The sequence below is a fragment of the Colossoma macropomum genome, unplaced genomic scaffold (assembly GCF_904425465.1).
Source record: "Colossoma macropomum unplaced genomic scaffold, Colossoma_macropomum, whole genome shotgun sequence".
NCBI classification, from domain to species: Eukaryota; Metazoa; Chordata; class Actinopteri; order Characiformes; family Serrasalmidae; genus Colossoma; species Colossoma macropomum.
Window position 1 is genome coordinate 11,648,851 of NW_023494801.1, and position 25,635 is coordinate 11,674,485.

Here is a 25,635-nt window from a genome sequence, read left to right on the forward strand (position 1 = left end):
GAACATGATAATATATATATATATATATATATATATATATACACACACACACACACACACACACACACACACACACACACACACACACACACACGTGTTTACTCTTCAAGTATCATGATTTTATACATTTGCCGTTTTGCCCACCCCAATTTAAAAGGCTTCCATTGTTGTTCACTTCCCACAGGTGCACTGACGTTACCAACGTCATCGATTATATGTTTCGACTCCACAGCTGGGCTTTCTCTTCTCGCTGTTTCTCTCTCCCTCATCGTTTGTCCTATTTGTATCTGATGAAAAACACTGTTGGCATTTTCACTCAGTGAGACAATAAAATATTAATCACTCAAGTTGGGGAACAAGTTGGTGCCCATTTGCAATTTAAATTACCTTAGACTTCCTGGCAATTAATTTGTGTGCGCGTCCGCTCGTGTGCGTCTGTAGTCATGTCTGTCTATTTTCTCAACTTAATTTTCAATGGTATTTGTATCATGTCTATCGCAACTGTCAACTAATCAACGGGAACTCGCTTGGTGGCAACATAATAATGTTCACAAAGCAGCTAACAATCGCTCAACTCTGTAAATAGGCCCTGATGACAGAGGATCTGAGCTAACACACACACACACACACACACACACACACAAATGAGCAAACATGCAGACATACACCCACACACACTCACATTTTATCAGTTGATGACAACAGATTACAGCCCCAGCTAAAAGCATGTCAGGTCTGTAAGAGAAAGTGAAGTCTGCTAATCGAAAGGCTTTTTCATCAGACATCTTCAGACGCTTCATTCATCACTATCCTCTCTCCTCCTCGGGCAGTGAGTACATGCTGACCGTGCTCGCAGGGAGAGTGACTAATGGGTGATAATCCACAAGACACGCAGAGAATAAATATTGACAAACACACACAAACTCATAATTACTGGGTTTGTTATATTTATCACATTACATGGAAAAGAGGGGAGATGGGAAGCACATGTATAGCCTGTCAGCTACAGCATAGGTTCATCATCTAGCCAGGAACACCTTATTAACGTATAGCAGGGATGAGAAATATGACGATGTGCTATCGTTATCATGATGAATTATGTTACGATACAAAATAGTGTATCTGAGTACACCTGAGTTTATCATGGTATCATCAGCACTAGAACACTGATCAAGCCTGTTCAAAGTTCATTATTTTCCTACTAAATAATTTTAAATACACATGACATACCACACATTCTACAATACTTCCTCTTTACACAAAGACAACTTCAGTGCATCAAAAATTATTTTAGGCATTTATGTCTCCCAAAGTCTAACAACGTCAGGTGGTGTGAGCGTCCAACCATATACCCAGATTACGTAACCTACTTGTAAATAAAATATAAATAAATGTAAACAAATTGGCATGATTTCATGTTTGAAACTTTTAAAATCATAACACTGAGAAAACCCAGCAGCATTAAAAGTATTCAACTCACAAACTTTTGTCTGTAATTCTCATTTCCTCAAATGTCACGTGGCACAGCCATCAAAGGACTTATATTACGACATGCTTCAAAAAAAAAGTGCGCAGGTTACTGCACCATAAAGAAGGACTCAAGTGACCTTCATGGTGCAATGCCGAAGTCAGCATCTCTTTCGCAGAGATTGGTTTGGCTTTACCAAGTCAGATGGTGTGACCCCAGGAAAACCAAGAATCTGTGTTATTATTACATTAATGTTTATTTACTTGAGTAAAAAGTATGTATAAACTTCAAGGACTTTATGTCTGCAGTGGTAAACTTTGGTAAACGCATATATAATATTTTTAATTAATGAGCAGTTGCATCACCTGACATTTTCTAAATGATAAAATGTACTACCCTGTTTTAAAATGAATTTATAGTATTATGAAAGCTATGAAACAAACATCAATGCACTGAACATATTTCTGCAGATATAAAAAAAAATTCCTCACTGACTAAACAACAATTTGTGTATAGTAACTGCATTAACTGCATCACAGTATTTTTGCCATATCATATCATTCTCAAAAATTAAACCAAGTCTTAACTATGAAACATCTACAATGGTGAAGCCTCCAATTATTCACAGATAGTTTGGACACCGAGTGGAATATGCATTTTTTTTATAATCCTAAAGCCATTCTTATCTAAAGGTTTATTCCTTAATTCAAATAAAATTAGTTTCCAAGATAAATACAAATAGTAAAACTGATGCACAAATTTATTTCCAAAACAAACATTTTTTAAATATAAATTCAAAAAGCGATAAGATACAGGGGAAAGCGAAGTTTGTGGGCACAGTTCTACAAGCAAATAATAACAGAAGAACTTATCACAGGGAGATGTTTTTTGGTTGTAACACAAGGACAAATATATCCTCACTTTAACAGGTCAAAGAAAAACCCAAAAAATGGATGAATGTTGGTCAAGGAAGCAATCACTTATTTTTGTTGTACCCCTATGGGCTTGGAAGTAAACAGTGTGCCAACCAACACTTGTGCAAACACACCCCATCTCCCCCTATATTTTTTTATGTTGCTAATAAGTGGTCAGCAACAGGAAGGTCTCGTCATATCATTATCATAATCTCTGTTTGCTCTAATTTTTAAAAAAAGAGAATTTAAAAAGCCAGGTTATAAATAAAGCTGACTATACTAAGATAACTGAAGTCCAAGACTAGCTGGGCTCGTTCCCTTGGAGAAGCATTAAGGTCACTTGTGGATTAAACTGATTGATTGCATATTGAAGAGAATCTGAAAATAAATTACTAAGTTTGCTATTTAGAGTGGATTAAAGCCTAGCCCTGGCAGAGGACAGTAGCCTGGAGTGCAGACCTTCAAGAGTTCAGGTGTTCACATTTAAATCTGCAATTTCGATTCAGCTGAATAATAAAGCCAATGTAGGAGAACCTAGCCCTGTGTGCTCTTGCTGATATGAGCTTTGGTGTTAGCAGAGCCGAGTTTGGGGTGGAGGAGGAGTCGGCTGCCAGGCGAGGCGATTTAGCCCTTCAGGAACTCATTACAGCAGCCGCTAGCCTGCCAAAATAATTAATGAATTAATGAAGGGAGGAGAAAAAGCATCCCACACGCAGCGGCTCTGGCCTGAAAGTCTCTTTTAGTTGCGACTTGAAAGAGAAACATCAAATGCAGCGCCACCCACAAGACTCTCCCTCCGGGTTCTACTTCCTGTGGAGGAGAGGAAATGTGTCCCATCCCATTTTTCTTAAAAATAAATAAGTAAATAAATAAATATATAAGGCCCTTCCCACTAGCCAAGTCACCAGATTGTCGTCAGTCATGGGGCGGAGCTCTATGAAAGAAAGGGGAGGAGGAAGGGCGTCAAATACCTCTAAACCTATCATTCCCAGTCTGTACTGTCTTCTGCTACCTGACTCACTCGCAGCACACAGAAAAGAAAGAAAACTCTTTTCCTCTCTGTTCACGTCCATTTAAACCTTTAGCAAACATACATAAGCATGCCCAGAGACAAAAACGCTTTAACAGGTCTAACACAGAGTCCCTGTACACACCTGATATTACCATATGCCTTAAGTTATCTAATCACAACTGGGCAGTGAGACGTAAAGCCGTTTACTCCTGGCATTTAAATATGTTTCGAATGCACCTCCAGTGAAAACTTAGAATTGGATTTCATGGCTTGAGGAAAAGAACTGCGCACATTTATTATGCCAGTCTCTTGTTGCATTTGCTGTCAGATAGGACTCCAGTGAGTCCTTGTTCATGTACATGAAAGGACTAGGGCTGCTCTACATACACACAAAATGCAATGACCAATAAACTGCTGGACATCACAAAGAGGATATGAGATACGAAAAATTATTATTAAAATAATTTGCCTCTGACTGAATGTGCTGCAAGTAAAGACCTTTTTTTGCAGTGTCCACAAAAATCTAACTGTTCTATTCTTCAGGCAAATATCAAAACACAAAAAATTATAAATGCATCACTACTGTACAAAATGAAAAAATACTATTATTAATAATACTAATACTAATAGCTATTTACATTCGGAAAAAAATATATACACAGACACACACACACACACACACACACATTCGACCTCCTGCCTCCTGGTAGTGGTGAATTACATTAATCTCACACTGAAGAAATGAGAAAAATCCAACTTTAAATAAAGTAAATTTCTGGGGTATATTTATGAGTTCCAAAAAACGTCAACTTAGACAAACTTGACTGAACAAGAACTCAATTTCATTTTGCCTCCACCCACAGTGAGGAGGAGGATGAGAGGTTTAAAAAAATCTGCAAGGATCACTGTTGGGGAGGTACAAAAAAGTAGCACCTTGGGGTCACCAGGTCTCCAAAACTGCCTTCAGACACCACCTCCATGCCAACAGAATATTTAAAAAGCATTCCAGAAAAAAGCCTTTCCTTTAATCTGCCCTGGAAACTTTGTTAGGTTACAAGGCACCATGGGCTCCTGGAAATACCAGGACATTTTAAATCATATGTGTTTGCCTCAATCAAGAAACTAAATATGGGTAGTCACTGGATCTTTCAGGAGGACAGTGATCCAAAACATACATCCAGATAACACAAAAATGGTTTACTGAACACAAAATCAACCTTCGGCCATCTCAGTGCCCTGATCTAAACCCAACTGAAAACCTGTGGGGTGAGCTAAAAGGACAGTGCACAAGAGAAGACCTAGGGCCCTGGACAATCTGGAAAGATTCTGGAAAGAGGAGTGGTCTCAAATTCCCTGCTCTGTATTATCAAACTTTATAAGATGTTACAGGAGAAGACTAAGTGACATTTTTTGGCAAAGTATAAAAGGCAGGGGTGCTAATAATTGTGGTTTGGTTAAAAAAAAATATTTCTTGATAAAGGAATTTTTTTTTGGCTCAGAATAAATTTACTTCAATTAATTAGATTTTTCTCATCCAACCTTTTGGTGAATTAGATTATGCTAGTTCACCAAAAGGTGAATTTCTTAAAACCCTTTTTACTCATCTTTACCAGCTGTTTGCACTGTTATATAAAATAATTAGATGTCTCCAGGTTTTCACACATTCACAGAAAATATGCACACGACGAATGAATCTTGGGATATTTGGCTCTAGAGGTTCCTACACTCTCACACTGGTTACTTAAAGACCAGGGAAACAATTTTTAGAGGAAAAGATTTGCCCTCCATTACAACAACGCAGTTTCAAAAAGATTAAAGTCTGATCTATTCCTGTCAGCTAGAGAACATAAATGATGTATTACTGACATATAATGCCCATATCATTGACAACCATACACACCTTTGACCCACAAACTCAGCACAATGAATGTTTTACATGATCAAATACAATCTGGCTTCATGTGTTTTTGTAGCAAAAGTGCACAAAGAGCTTTAAATTACTGTTTAATCTGAATTATTCACACAATTATTATTATTAACTGAATTATTATGCATTAGGGCCCAAAATATCCTAGGCATGCCACCATAATACATCATCCAGCCCAACACAGAAACAACCACAGGAGCCGCTCAAGTGTCCGAAATCTGGATTTTGTCCTGATTCTATCACTCATCAGTCTGTCTTAGGCTCTCTCTCGCTCTTTCTCTCTCTGTGTGTCCTCTCATTAGTACACAGTGCTGGTGCTCTGGTGTTTGTATGAACAGTTTGCCCTTGCATATTGCTCCAGTGTGATCAATTAGACTGCTCACACTCCAGTTTACACCACAGGGAAAAAAACCTGCACATTCTAAACACCCAAATCCACACTCCACCCATCCATCCAGCCCTGCATTCGCTCACACAACTGCATTCTTTCTCTTCTAATTAGAAATTGATCACGCACCTCATAATTTCTAATATTAAGATAAAACCACAGGCTCAAAATACCCAAAGGCATTTACTCATACACAGAGAGGCATGCACTTACGTGAGAATGAATGTACACTAGCGGTGGGAGGGAAAAATAGATACAACACAGTATCAGTAATTTGAGTTTTTGGGCCCCAAGTACAGATTTTACAGGGGGAAAATGTCCCTCTTAAAAACAAAGTTCATTTAAGGTAAAGCTAAATCATATTGGTGTATGAGTTTAGCATGTACAGGTACAGCATGTACAACTTATTTTGATATTATTATTATCATTATGACAATAACAATATTTAAACCATTTAAATAAAAGGAACAGGATTCAACATTGTGTATAAGTTTTTTTTTTTTTTCACATTTAACATTTCAATGGTAAGTATAAATAACTGGTGCATATTCCTCTCTTAAAAGTTCACTAAAACTGCTGCCTAATCCAGGCTAATGATCACTAGATCTAGCTTCTAACACTAACGTTAGCTTTACAGTAAAACTCCAGCGAACAACTTACTTTGTCTTTACGATGAAAATCAAATTACTTTCTTGTGCAATATGCTGAAGGGGGGCTTGTGCTCCATCGTTTCTGGTGGGAAAAATCAGCTAAACACACGTTTAGCTGATTTTGAAAATCAATTTTTTTCTTTCACTGTAAAAGAAACGCATTGCTTCAACTTAAATTAAGCTACTAAACTGTCTTAAAATGTGGAGATTATTAGAATAGTAACTGATCAGAACACCGATCTGCACTTACATTGTGTTACCTTATCTGAACTTTAATGAACTTAAAATTTAAAGGAAGTGAGGGTACATTCTTTTTTAGGTTTAAAGAGTTTTTTTTTTTTTAAACAATGCTCTAATGCTACATTGTGATAGTGAGCAAATGTTAGCCTGCTCATGACATCCTAATGTATCTCATTCAAGCTGGGCAGCATGCAAATATGATCAATTAAACTCTTATAGGAAGTCTAACCACTTGCCGGCTACCTTAGCAACACCCCACTTAATGATACAGTTATTCACTGGTCTTTAACTACAGACAAGCATATTGTGACATGGTTGTAATGATGTATACTATCATATTGCCCAACCCTACAAAAAACAACACCGCCATGTTATGGTGTACATTTTAGGACTTCCTCGGGGCTCAGACAAAGCGGCTTTGAGTCTCGGGAAAAACATACCAAACGGCCACAGACAAGAAAATGATAGGCAGGTAAACACCTGTTTGAAATCAGAGATGCAATCTTACAAAAATATCATAAATAGTTTGTGGTTGTGGTTCAAATAACAGCCACAAATGTATTTTTCAGGTAGTTCCTTGTAGAACAAAGAGTGCTTTTTCCCCACGTAACGCCTTTACCAAAAATCCAGGTGGCTCTTCTTAATGAATGGCGGGACTTTCCATAATACAGCTGTCATGTGGAGCATTGAGCTTTTCCCTTCATACCTCAAACAGTGAACAGTCTCTGCATTGCAGGAATCAGCATATCACAAATCTTTAAAAAAGAACGGAATTGTATTGTGACACATATAAAATAACAAATATCCAAAACAGTCCTTTTACATAGTGTTACCTCAGAATGATTATGTTCTTCGTTCTCACTACATGTCCTAATAAACTGGGTGTCATACCAGAAAGGCCACACAGTCCACAGGAAGCATATACTACACAGAAGATGGACCAATGAGGTGACTGTAGCAGGACAAAATGTAGACACAAAACTTGTCACCAAGCACTAAGTAATCTCCAGTTTTCTCACCACCACAACCAGCAGTTTAGCAGTTTTTAGCTATAATAAGAAAGGGAAAGAGGAACAGGGAGGAAAAAAAATGGGTGGGGGATAGGGGCACAACGAAGCAGAGGGGACGTGAGAGGTGGAGCGGTTAACTTACTGCCTGTAATTATGCGATTTATAATTAAAATGCAAATGCACTGCACTGCCAGTCTATTAGACGTGATCAAATTTCACCGCAATTCTCTTCCTCTTCCTTTCTCTACAGCATACTCCTCTCTCATAAGAATTCTGTAAAAGCGTAATGCCAGTATTACTACAAAGATCCTTTACATGCCTCTAATCCACTTTTCTTCATTGACAGCACTGTGCAGACAGACAATGCTGTCTGACGTCTTCTTAAAGCAGAATTCTGTTAAATTTTAACAAGCGTCATCTTCTGCAAAGCGCTGCAAAGTGACCTTGCTCTGTGCAATAGTCTTTATCCCCAAAATTCAAAGACATTTAAAGGGTGAAACTATTGCAAAATTTCCCACAAAAACAATTAATCATGACTGGTTCATCCAAATACGCAGTTCATTAAAAAAGAGCATGCTCTGTAAATCAATCGCAATTAGGAGCTAATGTATCAAATCTTCAAACCTCTTCATTAGAAAAATAAACTCCATTTCTAATAATAAAAGCCTAATCAACAAAACTAGTCTAACTCATATTTATCACTTCCTTATTTCTGTGCTTTTTATATGTTAAATCTGAAAACTGTTTAATTAGCATAATTGTTAATAACTACCATACAATATTATTAATATTTGAAACTTCATTAGACATCACTTGCCTCATCGCTGAGGGCTACTTTTGAGCTTGTTTAAAGGAAAAGAAGGGTTTCACACCATTACATTTGTGAATGTGGTGTCCCTTCATGCCCTCCACACACCCAGTTAGGGGTTCCCCAAGGCTCACCCTCAGGTCCTTCCTTAATTTGCTGCTGCACTTCAAATGCTGGCTTCAGCATAAATGCCACAGAGTTAAAACAACACACGAACAGCAGTAGCAACAAAAGATCTTCTCCCAAATGGATCATTAGTCCTTTTTCAATTCAGACCAAAGATAGTCACAACCGGAGAAAGAGGCACGAGGCAAAAAAAGATGAGGAAAAATAAAACAGGTATAAAATGCAGAGGTTTTTTTAATTTTTTTCCTGCAATGTCCTTCAGCTTGACTTTGCCAGGTTAACACATTTCCAGCATCAATTATCCATCTCCAGTGGATTTCAAAGATGTTTTTATTACCGCAGAGCAGCACAATTAGCAGGAGCTCTCGCTCATAAAAGCCAGCAAAACAAAGCACATCTACAGCTAATTTTTTTCTGCTCTCCTCAGTTGTGTCTAATCTCTGCTGATCCCTCTCTCCACACATAAACACTTGGACAGTCACACATTCAGCTGATTCAAAAACACCCATGCTTTTTCCCCCAACCAAGCTTTTGAGTTCCCAGCATTCTCTCTTTCATGCTGTGCCAATTTATTGGCAAGGAAGTCAGAATCACCACCTAGTATGACTTGCATAAGATACAAGGTAGTTTTGAAATTCTTTTTAAAAGGAATGAATAATAAGTAGCATGCATCTTAAAAGTCATGCTGACAAAATACATCTTACTGCTACAATAATCCATCAGTCAGATCTCTAATCTGTACAGAAATTATACTGCATGACTCATGCATGCTGAACGCCAATGGCAAAAAGCAATCCATTTGACCCTGCCAATGTTAATAAAAAAAAGAACTGACCTGTGGACCAATGAAATAATAAGATAGGGATAATGCTAAAGTATTAACAAAGTGTGACAACCAAAATTGCAGAATCACTTTTAAGTCAGACCTGCAATACACTACCGAGCTTCAATCTGGCCTGACATTTTAGTCCGAACCCAAATAAAGCCCAAGAATCTGAGTCCTATCTGATCTGACCTGATTTGAACCACTTACGTTTTTAATCCAAAACTGACCTGGGCTTATCAAAATCCTATCTGAAACTATCAAAACTGCCCATCATCACCCAACAACCGAACAAAACCTGACAGGACAGCATTGGTTAAATTAGACCATAGCAACAACACCAGTGGAAAAATAAAAAATATAAAAATTATATATATTATACACTGTCACTGTCCAAAATAAAGTTATCTTCATCTTATACGATTTTCAGTTTTCTACATCATTTGAGCACACAGGGTGCCCTCGAAGTGTGTGAAAAATTCATAATGAATGGACAGAAACGCTTCAAAACTGCTTGGATTAATGTCATAAGTTACATTAAAAATAAACAATTTTTGCTTTCTCCTGTAAAAATGCCATTTTGGAGATTCTCTTGGAGAATATACAAAACTTATGTTTATATTCGGCTCTAACAAATTTATTTATCAATTAATGTTTTTGAACATCATCCCAAACATTTTTTCTGGATGAAATTTTTTATTTGAGAGTGGGACTGGTGAAAATTCACAGGTGTATGACTATAGCATGCCAGATTTAAAACTGTTTTAAGCTTATGAAAGTAGTGAAAAAGAATCTAAAAGCTAAAGCATGGAAAAATGAGTTAAATCTGTCTAAAATGTAAGAGGTTCACACCTGACCGAAGTCAGACATAGATCCTGAAAATGACAAACACAACCAAAACCAAAGTGAGCATTTGAGTCCCGTTGTATTTTACCTTACCGCAAGGTGCCAAACCAGAAATCATCAGTCATTTCCTGACACTGACTAAACCTGGTAATGAACTGATAAGCTGTATCACGCATGTTAGAACAGGGAAATTACCAAACTCTGCTGGCTCCTGCCCTCTAACACCAGATTTGGGCCCCTGTCTTAAAGTGTACACCACAGGTCAGGGGTCTCACAGTACCAGCCTGTGAGACAGCTTCATACAGCTCATCAGCTTAGGCTGATGTTTACATTGTTAAAAGCAAAAATGAGAAGTGCTCCATCCAAGAGGAGCCATTAAAACGCACACTGAGCAGGCATGGCTGTAATTTAGCTACAACTAACTTAGCTCTTATCCTAATTTTGATCGATAGCTAGTTAAACGTGTCATGTTCCTGATTCATTTATTACACAACAGTAGATACAGTTTGTCAGATTTAAGAAATGAATAGAATTATCAAACAAATCTATCAAGGATGGACTCTCCATTCCAACAAAATCACCCGCAAAAACTTCTCACTGTCAGAAAAAATTTCAATGCTATCATAGAGTCATTACGTAATTAAATAATGTAAGGTTACTTAATTCATAATGAGTTAAATGTAAGTTTACTTAATTATTATGTTTTAATTAAGTTTGCTTATTAAATGTTCCACTACAATAACAACAATAATAACAATCATCATCATTAGTAGTAGTAGTAAAGTTGTGCTTAAATGAGCGTATAGTAGTTATAATTCATACTTGGAATAAATAAATCATGGTTACTTTCTACCGATCCCCCTTGGAGAAGACCACCTGGCTAGAGGCCCCCAGGTAATTTGAGTTTGAGACCTCTGCCCCAGGTCCAAAAATGTCCATAAGACTTCTCTCATTAGTGGATTCACTACCTGAAGGTCATCGAATGCTGACACCAGTGTTAAAATGTAAACAAACAGCCATGTAACTCTATAGAAAATCATGCTCTGACGAAGCTGCAAGCCTGAGCTTACCATGTGCAATGTCAAGCTCTAGCTTGAGGACTGTAAAACCCACAGAAATTGGACTGTGGAGCAGTGGAATCACGTGCTTTGGAGTGATGAAGCACCGCTGAATACCTCTGGGATGAGTTAGAGTGCCGTTTGTGAGTCAGACCTAATCGGCCAACATCACTGACCTCGCTGATGACCTCACTTGTGGCTGAGTGGAATCAAATCCCAGCAGCAACATTTCAACATGCAGCTTGTAGGTCTTCCCAGAAGAGTAGAGGCAGTTGCTGCAGCAGAGGAGGACCAAATCCCTATTAATACCCTTGATTTGGGAAGAAATGCTGGAAGAGCAAGTGCCTGGACTCTTTAAGATACATAGTGATGGGTTCCCAGCCTGGGATCAAGCCTACTTTTAGACTAAACAGCTTTTTAAATGGAGATTCTCCACTGAAAGGAAAATCTAGTCTAGTACTAGGCTTTATCCCCAAGACTTCTACACCAACATTTAGTCAGGCTAACTGGAGGAAGGCAATTTGCAGTCTAAAGCAGCACTATACAATCAGTGGCTGTACATTTGAAGGTCAGTAGGGTACAGGGTCAAAGCTCAATACAATTTTACATTTGCTAATGCAAGCCGTGTAAGCTCTTTTAGGCACATCTTCCCTGATCAATTCATATCAAAGTAGTTTCTAGATCTGAACTACTGATACATTGAAGGAGAATTTCACAGATGTTTCAAAATATCTGCATAATTCAGTTTCTAGGATGTAAGCAAAGTCATTTAGAACATTATGATGTTAAGTAGAGCGTTGTAGAAAAAAAACAGATTTCAAATTTCTTTATAATTGTGGTGATAGGAACCAGATGTTTTGAAGTATACAAAGCAAATTTAGCTATTTTATTAATTATCCAAAACAACCAGTAAACCTAAATGTGTCTTCTGGGTGTTTATAGGTAATGTTGGTAAGAGTTGGTAATAATTCTTGTGTATTATTTTGCCTGTATGTACCATTTTTCCATGAATGCATTTCAAGACTATACGTTTCATGGCAAAAGCTCATCTCAAAACTATCATTAAAAATGTCTCGGGCAGCAGGCAGTTTATTTATAATCATGTAATAACTGTGTAATTTAGCTTTTAGAGACATTAAAACACTTTACACGTCTGGTCCCTATCACCACCACTGTAAACAATTCTGACTCTGAATGACTGTGTACAGCTTAATCATGCAGACATCTGGAAAAATTGGTGGAATTTCTCTTTAATAGAGAGGTCTTCAAACCCAATGTCATGCCCTGGATTTTGTAATCACTGCTCTGAGCTGTTGATGTAACTGACCTAGTGCCATACCTACTAGTGATTACAAAATCCAGGACCAGAAACTTCAAGGTTCAAGGTCTGGATCTGAAGACCTCTACCTTTTCACATAATAAAACAAAATGAACTGATACGCAATACCAAAATCAAAGAATCTGTTTGCTCTCATTCAAATTCTTCAGCACTTTTACAAACAACTACAAATATTAACACTAGAAACAGCACCAGCATATTTACAAAGAAGGAAAAGTGAGCAGAAAGAGACAAAACTAAAGAATAAGACAAATATAAAGACGGAACAAGAGAGGAGAATAGAATGAAACTAAAAAAAAGATAGAAAGAAAAAGAAAGAAGGAAGAAAGACAATATCTCCTGCAGAATATGGGGAGGGATGTAAAGTGACAATATTTTGCTTGACTACAAATTAGCACACACAACCAACACACACAATACTCATATGGTTAATTTACTTATGACTACATCTGCCAGTAATTGTTCCTTCTCCTAAACACATATACAAACACACACTTCCACAAACACACAAACACACACACACACACACACACACACAGAGCAGCTTTGAGCACAGCCAATTAAGATCAAGTGTTCTTTTAACCTGCCATTCTGTCACAGCAGTGTGGATAAGCAGAGTGATCAAGGCCAGTGGGCTGCGATCAAGGCCAGTGGGCCACCACAACACACATGCTCCTCCATCCTATATTCTCTTATTTTCTTTCTTATTCTCCATTTTTTAGTTGATGAAAAAGTTCTGATTTTCATCTAAAAGTTGATCAATCATGCATCGTTTTATAGCAGCCAATACGAAACATCTATTTGGTTGGTGCTGTTTTTTTTCTTTTTTTCGTAAGGCCCTGCCTCCCTTTAGGAAACGGACTGGCATGACAATTTTAATGCAGCTTAACAGGGAACTGCTGCTTGCTATCATAACTGTAACCACCCTTGACTAAAGCAACATGTAAAATGAACCTAGATCAGAAAGCAATGAAAGAAACAACATAAAAAGGCCTAATTTTCATCTACAGGTCAACTAATCATGCACTATTTTGTAGCAGCCCAACTTTTGCCATGTTTGTCATGTTTTGATACTGAAATAGGTAAAAAAGTCAGAAAGGCAAATTTAAACAAATATACCACAAAAATGAAATATAAACCTGAAATCTGAATAATTACATATCAAAAAAGGGCTCAAACGAATAATCATTAAAATTCAATAAATTTGAAGACTGTAAGGCCATTCAAATCCACGCAGTTCCCTTTTTTAAAATCAGTCCACTGGGAAATTTTGTTTGGAAAGCTAAATGCTGGTCAGTCATCAATAGCAAGCCGCTTCCCACATACTGCATACTGTGACAATAATGAGACTATTAGAACAAAATATAGTCACTGGAATGAAAAACAGTAACTCAAGAGTTTTCTTTGAAGCAGTTAGTAGCAAGAAAATGAGATATCCTCATGTGTTTGCTGGGAGGTATACCTCATTGTTTCCTGCTAGACTGTTTCTTGGTTTTGTCATCATTTGGACAACATGCCATGCAAACAAAAACAGCTTATAATTGGTCGCTGTCGTTTATGTCAGTCAAAGTAGGCGGTTCTTGGCAACGTGAAACAAAACCTACAAGACTCGCTGGTGACAGACAAAAGTACAAAATGCCAAAGACTCAAAATGCACCCAAATAACAGACCAACAGTTTGCTTTGTTTTGTGACCTCTTTGCTCTTCAGCAGTTTCCCAGTACCGTACAAAACTGAGGAACATGAACACGTGTGAAAATAGAGAATATTTACCAATATGGAGACTAGCCACATGATCCAAACTTTGTAGTTTTAACTAAAATTCACATGCCACTGGTCAACTGATAGAATCTTACTTGACCAAGAATGCTTACACAACAGTCGACTAAGCATAGTGCTAAGCACACGTCAATAACACTGTATTAATGAAGGAATGAGTATCAGACAGAATGTAGTTTTAGGCTATTAGTATAAGGGAGAGGGGAAAAGAGTGAGATCTGGATGAATATTAGACTCTGAAAAATGATATCTGAGGCAGGGGGGAAGGCAGATGTGCTATGCTCTTTTTGGTGAATAGTAGAAAGGAAGCATTGTTAATAAGTTCAGTTGTATCTGTCTGCTTTCCCCTTCAAGACACCTGCGACATTTCACCAAGCCCAAACGTCCTTCTTTCTCCCAATTATCTGATTTAGACCCAAAACAGAACGCGCACACACAGAGACAGCCTTCCATTTTAGTCCAATCATAACATGTAATTCTTTATTAGTTCAACTGTCTCTCCTTCCAGATAAAAAAAGAACATTATTTAAAATAATACTGCAAAGAAGAAGACAAACACAGTCCCACACACACCTACGTACAACAAACTTTTAATTACATTAAAATCTGAATTCCTCTTATGCGGGACTGTAATCAGTGGTGGGTGATGGGGCAAAATACAAATTTCATGATTCCTGAAGACATTTTCATGACACACGATATGCATCATGACATTTAGTTTTTCTGAGGGTTGATCAGTTGGAACAATCAAAAAAGCATGGCTTTTTAGAGCAGCACTTATTGAAAATATCTATCAAAAATTATAAATATCATTTCTATTCAAAATGTCACATACTGCGCTGCACTAAACCCAATAAACCAGGCATTCTCGCTGTAATGAAACACAGTTGTTCCGTGTGTAAGTAATGACTTAAAACTTACTGACTCTGATTACTTTTAAGTGGTGGTGAAAAGAATCAACAACTCTACCTACAACTCTAAAACAGTCATTTTATTTACTCTCCAAAATGCCCCGTGAACCTACAGGCTAAGCATGTATTCTTAAAAATACATTTGAAGCCAATATCTTCTTTGAAAACTACTGTAAAACAGTGTCTCAGGCATGCTCTGGTAGATGTCTGGTTCTGGTAGATGTCTGGTTCCTATCACCACTGCTGTGAACCAGTCTGACTTTGTAAGGTTCTCTAGAATTGACACAGTGACAATGCATCATGGTGGAGATGTGACATCTAGCCGTTATACAAAGTGCATTGTTTGAACACCAAAATTTGCAGCACCAATCAAAGACTCAGTCCAGCACTCCTCCTGCCTCATAGCTCTAATGTGGTTAGGACGCTGTGCAACCATATAAGTTCTTTTCATACGATTTTTGTTCAAAATATCACAAGAATACCAAATTGTGAATCTAGTACTGAATCAAATTGTGGGCTGAGTGTGTTGTTACACCCAGTACAGTATTTAGCGATACAAATATCGCATAAGGCTGCAATATGCAAATGAGTCCTCTAATTAATCACACACAGAACACAAATCATGTTACTGGCTTCAACAGATGAAATTTAATTATACCAACAGTGTCCTACTATAAAGACAGCAAGACTCCCTCAACCTGAGCATCTTACCAAAACACAATATATGCACTCATTATCCACACGTAGCTACCGTAATATCCACTATATCAATGCATCATGCAGCAAGGACTGACACTAACTGCAGCAAGGGACACAACTCAACAGAACGTGTGGATATGAAGTGTAGATTATGCAGTGTCATGCAGGCTAAGTGTGGGGAGAGATTAGCATCTGAAGTCAGGTGCAGCTTTTTTTCTCCATAGCCTAGCCTTCCTTTAGGAAACCGAATGGCATGGCAGGTTCATTTCACCATCGATGGTCTAACACTGTGATCTACAATGAAGCACTAAAATGCAGGCATTAATATTAATACTGAACACATTTGTTACGCCTGCTAGACTGTAATCACAATGTTTACTTAATTTAAATTTTCCAAATTAATCACAGGCCATATTCCAGCACTTCTCTGAATGTGTATTCATAACTTGCTCACAGTTTTAGTGCAGCTGAACAGGGAACTGCTGCTCATCAGAGTTGTGACTAACCACTCCTTGGCTAAAGCAACACGTAAAATGAACCTAGGTCAGAAAGTGATGAAAGAAACAACAACAGTAGGCAGGGGAAGCAACCCACTCACATCGGTTTTGGCAGGAGGATGCATCCTCTGCCAGTCATGAAAGTATGTGCTCAAATTGAGGGTGGCAATTGCAAAAGTCTAACCCACACACCCTTCTTCACGCTGTAGACAAGCTGAAACTGGACTGTGTAATGCAGGGGTTCCCAAATCCGGTCCTGGTGATAAACCAGCCTGGAGAGTTTTATTTCCAACATAAATCTAACACCCCTTATCAAGTTGATGGAGGCCTTTAGAAGCATCTGAATATTAGAGCTAGTGTTAAAACTAAACTCTTAAAGCCAGTAGATCAGGATCAAGAACAGTTAGGACTCCCTAATTACAGCCTGACTGATATGAATCAATTCCAATAATATCAGTCAATACTGATGACTAACAGTTAAAAAAAATACAATCGCAGGTAACATACCAATAATTATCAACTTCTTTGGTCAATGACAGAATTCAAATGAGAATTCAATATGGGAATAATAAAACAAAACAAATTTTAAAACATAAAAGGTAATTAATAGAAACAAAATCTACAAAGAATTCTGGGTAGCTTCACCCCCAGTATTAATCGTTTTAAGAATTGAGAATTTAACAACTGAGAACACCTCTACATTATTACTAATCATAAACTTACAACACAGATTGGCCAAAATAAAAAAACAAAAATAAAGTTCAACATTTAGTTCAAATAATTAACATTTGCACAAAATAAAGTTGATTTATTGGAATTCAGTATAAATTACTCAATCAACAGGCTACTTAACACAGCTGCACAGAACAATGACGTACCACTGTTAAGGTGTATGTGTGTGTGTGCGCGTGTGTATATATATATTAAATATATATATATTGTATATATATATATATATATATATATATATATTGTATATATATATATATATATATATATATATATATATATATATATTGTATATATATATATATATATATATATATATTGTATATATATATATATATATATATATATATATATATATATATATATATAGATATATATATAGTTTTTTGTACTGATAAATCATCCACAAGACCTTGAAGAAGAAAAAAAAAAGGTCCAGCTCGATTTTTTTTTGTCTCAAATGAAAAATTAACATTGTTGAAGACATGATGACAATAGTAGACAATTCACTCATTCTGGGACGACACATCCTTCACCAAGTTTTGACAGTTCTCTTTAATACTCCTCCAACACGCTTATAATCATCAGATTCATCCTCGCAGGGAAGGAGTCTGAAACATAACCAATGTCACAAAATGTTCTTCTGCATGTTTCCTGAACACCAAAGAGGTCTCCAAAACCCCATAATTTACACGGTGTGGCTTTAAACAGCACATTGAGGGACTCACAGATAGGAACAAAACATCATGCCTGAAAAATTCACTATATCAAGGTGGGAAAAAGAGGGGAGAAAAAACAAAAAGCGTACAGTATTTCACTGAGCGCAGTCTGCCTGAGACCTGTAGAGAGGGTCTCGCCTCTCGTCCACCTGAATTCCTACGTACTCCAGTAATAATTTGTATCAACTGATGTGTTAAAATCTGTAACTAAACATGTACAAGGTGTTAAATCCCACCCCCCCTCACTCTGTCATGGTGGGGATAGAGGTTAAGTGTCCCTGAACACTATACTAGTGTTGTTCTTTAAAAGGAGAGGCTCAGAGTACCAGCACGGCTATCTCTCCTCTCCACCAAATCACTCTAAATGCCAACCAGATAACACACATACGCACACACGCTCTCTCTCTCATTCACTCACACACACACACACACACACACACACACACACACACACAGTCACGTATATATACAGAAATTCCTCCTCTCCCTCTAGTGTCTAAGGCAAGAGCTCAGGGAATGGACAGACAAAAGGAGGGAGCAGTCTGGTCAAAGAAAAATAAAGAAACAGTAAAGAGTGACATTTAAAGCTGCACAGTTTGTAATCAAAAAACCTTAAAACGAATGATGCACAAACACACTTCTCCCACTCAGTTAAAGACCTTGGGCTTCAAACCAACACACGAAAATAAGCCAAAGTTTCCTTTCCACTGCCACTCCACCTCTAGCTCTGAGTAATTTGGAGCTCAACTCTGAGTAAACTCTGAGTTAAAAGTTCACACTCTGCAGCAAAACACCTTACATATGGATAAATCTACAATCAATACAAAATAAACCACACTGAGTCAGATTAAAGCAAGCCAGCGAGGTCATTAAGGACAGACACATTCAAATTTACCTGCCAACCGACCACTAATCATAAGGGTCAGGTCTGCATGACGAGGATAAAATACCATATTGTGGTTATGCCGCTACATATAGTCAGTGTTAAATTAAAACTTTCTATTTTTTTTTTTTTTACTACTATTTAAACACACCACCTGCTCTTTATGATGTGCATCATGATGTATGGACCAACAGAAATAGCCCAAAATTACATGGAATAACATCTCATTACATTAACTTACGTTAAAAACTAAGAACATTTTTTCCTTCTCCGGAGACATTTTAAAGATTAGATTCTATAACAATAATCATACTGTCCATCCCCAGTAGCTCATGTCAAGGTCCTCTTGTTCATTGCAGCAAAGTAAATGTTCATTAGACAAGAGCAAAACTGTCATATTGTTAAAGCATAAAGACTTATACTGAGTTATTAGCCTATATAACTTCCCATGATGCAGTGTAATGAACAAACGAAGAGAGACTTCAGTATTCAAATACTTGCACCTGACACAACTGATCAAGTACTCAAGTAGCCATGCACATTTCTACTGAAGGTTCTGTTCCAAAAGGGACCATACTGTGAATGCAATGCATGCTACAAATCAAGGGAAACATATGACGTGGTTGAAGACAGTCCTGAATTATTCTGATCAAAACAATTTACATTTTCTTGGATTACAAAAATAATGAGTGAACACTTACCTGAAACACTTAAGATGAGTTCAGGAGGCTTACAGAACACAATAAGAAAACTGTGAGCTCATTTGCATAACACAGCCATCGGCAAAGGCCAATTCTGCAATAATGATTAACAAACAATATACCATGTAGCTCTAGCGTGGGTAATAGAGCAGAGATAGAGAATGAGACAAGCACAAGAGGGGGAAAAAAGAAAAAATCCTAGTGCTTCATTTTACAAAGCAATAGAAACATCCACCTAACTTAATGAAGCCCAGTAACACACTTCCTTCCTGTTCTCTGAAATAAAGCCCTGGCGAAAGTCACCACAGTTTCTCTACGTCAAACCTACCACCCTCCTTTCACCACATCATTCAATGTTTGAAACCAAAGTACCACAATGTTAAAACTAAGTGAGCTTTTCCTTCCTTAATACAAGTTTCCAGAAGCACTTTTTGGCCATTTAGGGGTCAAAAAGGCACAACCACTGCACAGGAACTCAGACAAAATTAAAAATTTTGTGATCCAGATCATCCAACATAAAGCAGTACAAAACAACATTATGCATACAAGTCCATATTATCATAGCTGCATGCAACGTTATCCAACTCTTAAAGGTATCAAATATACACACACACACGCACACACATTCATTCTAATTCTAAAGTGGCAATTTTACTTTTGTAGTATCAAAAACACCTGCAAAAAGATATAGTTTTAAACAGTGGCTACCTAATGCCGTGTTCATAAGTTGTCGTTGAAATGGTAACAGCTCTACACTTTTAATATTTGTATTATTAAATCTGATTGGCTGAGCTGCGTTCAAAGCCTTTGTAAAATCCATGATATATGCACACCTGTGACCACCTTACAACAACTGAATTGTATATTACTATGCCAAGACCCTTGTGCTGTTAATGGAATGGTCTTTGACTTTCATGCTGCTCGCATGGACCACCAAGTATACTGATGAAGTAAGAACCCGTTTTTTTATTTAAACTAAGAGGCTGGCGACTTAAGTTCTTAACTAGAACTAGGCTGGTCAGCTAGCTTACAGGCTAAAAGATAGCCAACAGCCTAAACATCTCCATCAATAATAACGCAGGCTTGAATTAAAGTACTTACAGTATGATTAACTGTAAAATAGCAGTATAAAAGTCTAAAAAATGTGTTTCAGTCAGAAGTCACATCAAACCCAGGCAGAATTCCAAACGGCTCTGTATTCCCTAAATGGTGTGCTAGCTATGAGAGTTTTGAAATTCTAGCCTCTACAGCCAAACAATGCATCATTTATTGAGTACGGTTGAGTCCCAAATGACCATTTCCTAGCTATACTTGCGCCGTTGTGGTGCAAAATCCAGTATTTAAATTCCTATGTAGGGAGCAGGGAGGCATTTAAGATTCAGCCCCAGCATGAGAAGAGGGGCACCGCTGGATAGGTGCTAAATAAGACTGGCAGTTGTAATTTGGTGACCAAAAAGTACTTAAAGTGAAAGTTTTTCATTAAACAATGCTGTGTTCTCATATGTTCATTGTTATACAACAAAAGGTTTAAAAAACTCATGAAATGACCACAGGATACAGTAATGGGCGACCGAACGTTCTTCTCCTCATCCAACAGTCCATGGCTGCTTGGCAACAATACCATACTCTAAAGGAACTATATTTTTTGGTGGAATACTTGATAATAATGGAATACTTGGAATAATGATTATTATTATTAATAACATTGTTTTTTAAAAAAATTTGTATTTTATCATATTTTATGTTGGCCACCTTTTTATACAAGCAATAAGCCACTTGAGGCTGTGCATTACTGCGACTTTATCATAGGGAAAGGAGTTTTAGGCACTCCACTTCATGTTGTGCCTAAGAACATCCTTCCCATGATAAAACTGTAGTAACACACAGCCTCTCGTGGCTTAATGCTTTAGTATAATATTGGGTGCGGTTGATTTACATTCAGTTTATTTCACTGCACACAATGCATCTTAATGGCTGTTTAAAATAAAAAGAGTTTGTGCAAATGTTCTCTGACATTCTAGAAATATGCGTAAAAGCGAAAAACTTGTGCTATTCCCCTTTAAGGCAAAGCAAAACTATGAACTACAAAGCAGCAGTGAGAAGCCCTCAGTGAGAGCGTGAGTGTGTGGCTGAGTAAGAGAGAGACAGTTGTGCTCGCTTCTCTGTGTTGATCAAAGACATGACCACATTTCTACCGACAGGATAATTAGCCAGTTCTGACCCTCATCTCCAATTTTATCAGTCCATCTCTCTGTGGGTCGGCCATCTCTCTCTTTCTCTCAGTAAACGTTGCCACACTAGATCAGTCACGTGTGTGTGTGTGGTAACCGGTCTTAAAAGGTAAACCTAGGTCATGACATCTCATGTTGCACTTTCTCTTGCCCAGCTGTTCAAGTATGAGAGAGACAGCAAGAATTAGAAAAACATATTTGTTTGTCTGTCTGTGTTGTGCAGGTTTGTGAGTCTTTCTACTTTGCTTACTTTAAGAGACATTCATCTTGGTTTTAAAATAAATTGCTCTATCCATGCACTGACCAATAAACATGTTGTTTTGTTAGTTGATAAGCTGGACGAGCTTTAGAGAACATCAGCAAATTCACATTCATCTTAACGTAAGACTTGTAGCGTTTTAGTCAAAATATGTTCATGTCAACATTATTCACATCAGATCCCTACAACGTTTGTTGTTTCTTTTTTTTTAATTTGACCCTTCGAATCATTTGTAGTAGTTCCAGGCTAAAGCGTACTCTATGTTGCTATGATACACTCCGCAACTGTAGCCTTCTCATATCAATACAGCTTTTAAATTGCTTTCAGCACCTTTCGCAGACTTCACTGGACAGTGCTCAAGGGAGATCTTTGGATAAACCAAGGAGCAGCAAACTAACAATCAACAGCAAAGTATGAAGCTATAGCTCCCCTTGAGAGCCCCCACAGTAAGAATCCATGAGCTGTATGAACGAGAGAGAGAGTGAGAGGCTACAATCAGGAAGCAGCTGGAAGCACTGGCTATATTCATATAATATATACACTCACTGCTTGGAACAAGCCACGGTTGCTCTCACTGGACGTTAGCAGTTTAAACTGGCTACTCTGTGGAAATCACATGATTTGCATATTTAGGTTCAAGTGAACCCTCTGTGACAATGTTAACTGAACTACTGAAAGTAATGAACACATTCTAATGTAGCTTTGTCAACCAGCAATGTGTCATACAGCTATAACAAGAAATGCTGCTTTTTAAATGGAAAAAAGTCAAATTTGATTAAACAGGACAAAGATGGTCAGTCACACAAAGTAAAGGTGATTTATTATTTCAATTGTTTGACAGACTCAGACTCTACATACTGTTCCTCAGTTTTGCTACGCTTTCAATGACTATGCTGTTGTAGCTAAATGAAACTAAGCGAGTTAGAATTTATTTAGTTTTATTTAGTTGATGATTACATGGCCAAAAAAAACTAAAATCAAAAAAACCAAATCAATAACAATTTAAATGTGATTTGACTCAAACTTATCACACAATATCACTTATTTTTTCTGATACCAAAACAAACATCGATCCCCTCAGTCCATCCTAGCAAAAGCTGCTCCAAAAGAACACTTTTATAATGTATAGGTCAAAATGCTGGCCACAATGGTTTAATCAAGCAGCTCAAACCTGCCTCCGCTTCCTCTCTCATTCCACTTTTCTTGTTCTTTACTTTTTCAACCTAATTGCTCTTTACTCTCAGCTTTGCCCGTCTTTTTATCGCTAATTTCCCTTATTAGATAACCACCCTTACTCTCTGTTCAGCTTTATATAACCTAAAAGCTTCTTTTACTTCCCTTTAACTCTCTCTACATACACTTCTTTCAGCAACGGAGGAGCCCTCCACAGCTACTCTCATTCACATCGCTCTTACCTGTTTGAGATTAAAGTCCATTAAACATCCGGTGAAGCAGGAGTCGCCATTGCCGAGCCAGGTGTTTCTTTTTCACTCTCTCTATCACAATGTCTCGCTCCCCATTGGCTGAGGTGTGTCTGTCTCTGCATATGTCTCAGAACAGTGTGAAGCTTTGTCTGTCCAGTCAGGAAACTGAAAGCAGAGCAGAGAGACAAAAAGAAGAATTGTTATTAGACTCACACTGAGGTAAACACCAGGATCTGTTTAGAGACTAGTGCTGGGCAATTTTGATAAAATCTAATCTTATCTACTAATACAGACTTTATGTAGAGGTGGACGCTATGGTAAAAACATCATGATACTTGAAAACATTTTCATGATATGACATGCCACAAAATCATTCTTTTTTTCTTACATTTAAAATGCTAGAACAGGCAAAAAAGAGACAGCATGCAACTGAATGCAGAAATCTGGGGGAAAAAATCCTTTAACAGCTTTGACTTAACTGCATGAACTTTGTAAAGTCAGAGACAAAGTTTCCCAAAAGTTTTGCAGTTTTATTTGGAACGTAAAGATATCCTAATGCAATAGGTTGGGTTTGGATGAATATTACATGGTTTTGTACAGTAATATCGGCCAGTATTACTGGACAACAAATATATCAGCCAACCCTTAGTACTTGGTTATTAATGATATGCACAGGGGATAGCAAGAACAAGCTTGAGAAATGTTGAAATAATATTAAGCCTGTCCTGTAATGAAAGAAAAACATTTTTATTGAGAAAAGAAGCTTATTTCCCCCAGTAAAGCTGGCTTAAGTGCAAACTGAAATTAATCACACAGGGTAAGTATACATTAATGACATTCAGTGCTGAATCATCGATGGTTCAGCAATGACTCATTAATATACACAAAATCTGGACACAGCTCGAGAACAGAGATAGCTCTATTTGAAGCGACATGACTGATCTCATACACCATGAGCAGATTTTACTCCTGGGAGCGAATTCTTAAAAGATTAAAGAAATTAGTCCTGTTATTTGGGATCATATTTTTAGTGCCTTTTTCTTATACCTTCCCAGCTGAATAGTGACATAATGTTGTAAGCGCATGTAATAGTTTTGATAAGACAGCAGCACTTGAACTAATCATGTTAGTGCTTCTAAATACACAGCACTTATGATCCTCGGTAAGTAGTCTTTCTTTCTGAATATACTACACAGAAAGAGCACTGTTAGAAATAATTGAACTTGTAAGATCAATCTGTATGTTACTTCACGAAGAGTTCGGTTTCTCTCAGTTCAGAACTGCCAGACAGACACGACTGATCAGGACACGCACACAGGACTGTAAGAGACAGATACGATATCTGTAGATAGGATACACTTATCAGGCCTACAGGGAGAGTTTCTCTGTGCAAGAGTCTTCACGATATGCAAAGAAACTAGCGAAAAGCAACAGGAAAAAGGAAATAACCTTATTTCTCTTAACTAGAGCAACTAGGGCTCAACTAGAGCATGATATGGACAAAACATATAGAATAAAGTACTGTGATTATTACAGATACCTGAGCCTCAACTATTAGCCAATGCTGAGTACTGATAGTGATACTAACTATCTGTCTATCTGTATACACACACAGAGACCAGAAATTACAATTACAGTACAACAGCATTTACACACTGAAGGCTATCTGTTTCTCTGCATACCTTCTTAGTCCCACATTTAACCTGTTGTTCAGTGGTCCGCCCCACAGTAAAAGGCCTCAGTAAAAGGCCAAGACCATGTCAGTGTCACTGCAGTGCTGTGAATGATCCATCACCCGAATAATACATGCTCTGTGGGGGTCCTGAGCATTGTATAGTATACAGAGAAGACATTAATCTGTAATTGTAGAACTACAAAGTGCAACTATACGTTAAGTGGAGCAGATAAAGTGGACAATGAGTGTAGATACATGGAGGTGTTCACAAACAGCAGCTTCTCTGGACTTGTCAACAACAGTGCTAAAGTGATTTCACATCTGAATTTCTCAAGTATTGTGTCATACACCTCATACACTCGAGCTTACATCTATGACCGTCAGACGCTGCTGGAATTTGGGAAATATTACAATCATTCATACCATCAGCAGCAGCTGGCAAGCAGTGGATTCTCAGCTTGACATGAGGACCAGACTCAGAGATTGTGTCATCGTCAGATGCAACTAACCTCAGACACAA

General features: G+C 37.6%; 1 protein-coding gene across 2 annotated transcripts in view; it reads right to left on the reverse strand.

Moving 5' to 3' along the window:
- The window catches only part of LOC118821828 (speckle type BTB/POZ protein), a 108,696-nt gene that overhangs the window by 56,143 nt on the left and 26,918 nt on the right, over positions 1 to 25,635 (reverse strand). For both annotated transcript variants that reach the window (XM_036590563.1, XM_036590564.1), the window contains exon 2: positions 23,432 to 23,605. The gene's annotated coding sequence lies outside the window, so the exon portion shown is untranslated. The remainder of the gene's footprint in view (positions 1 to 23,431; positions 23,606 to 25,635) is intronic.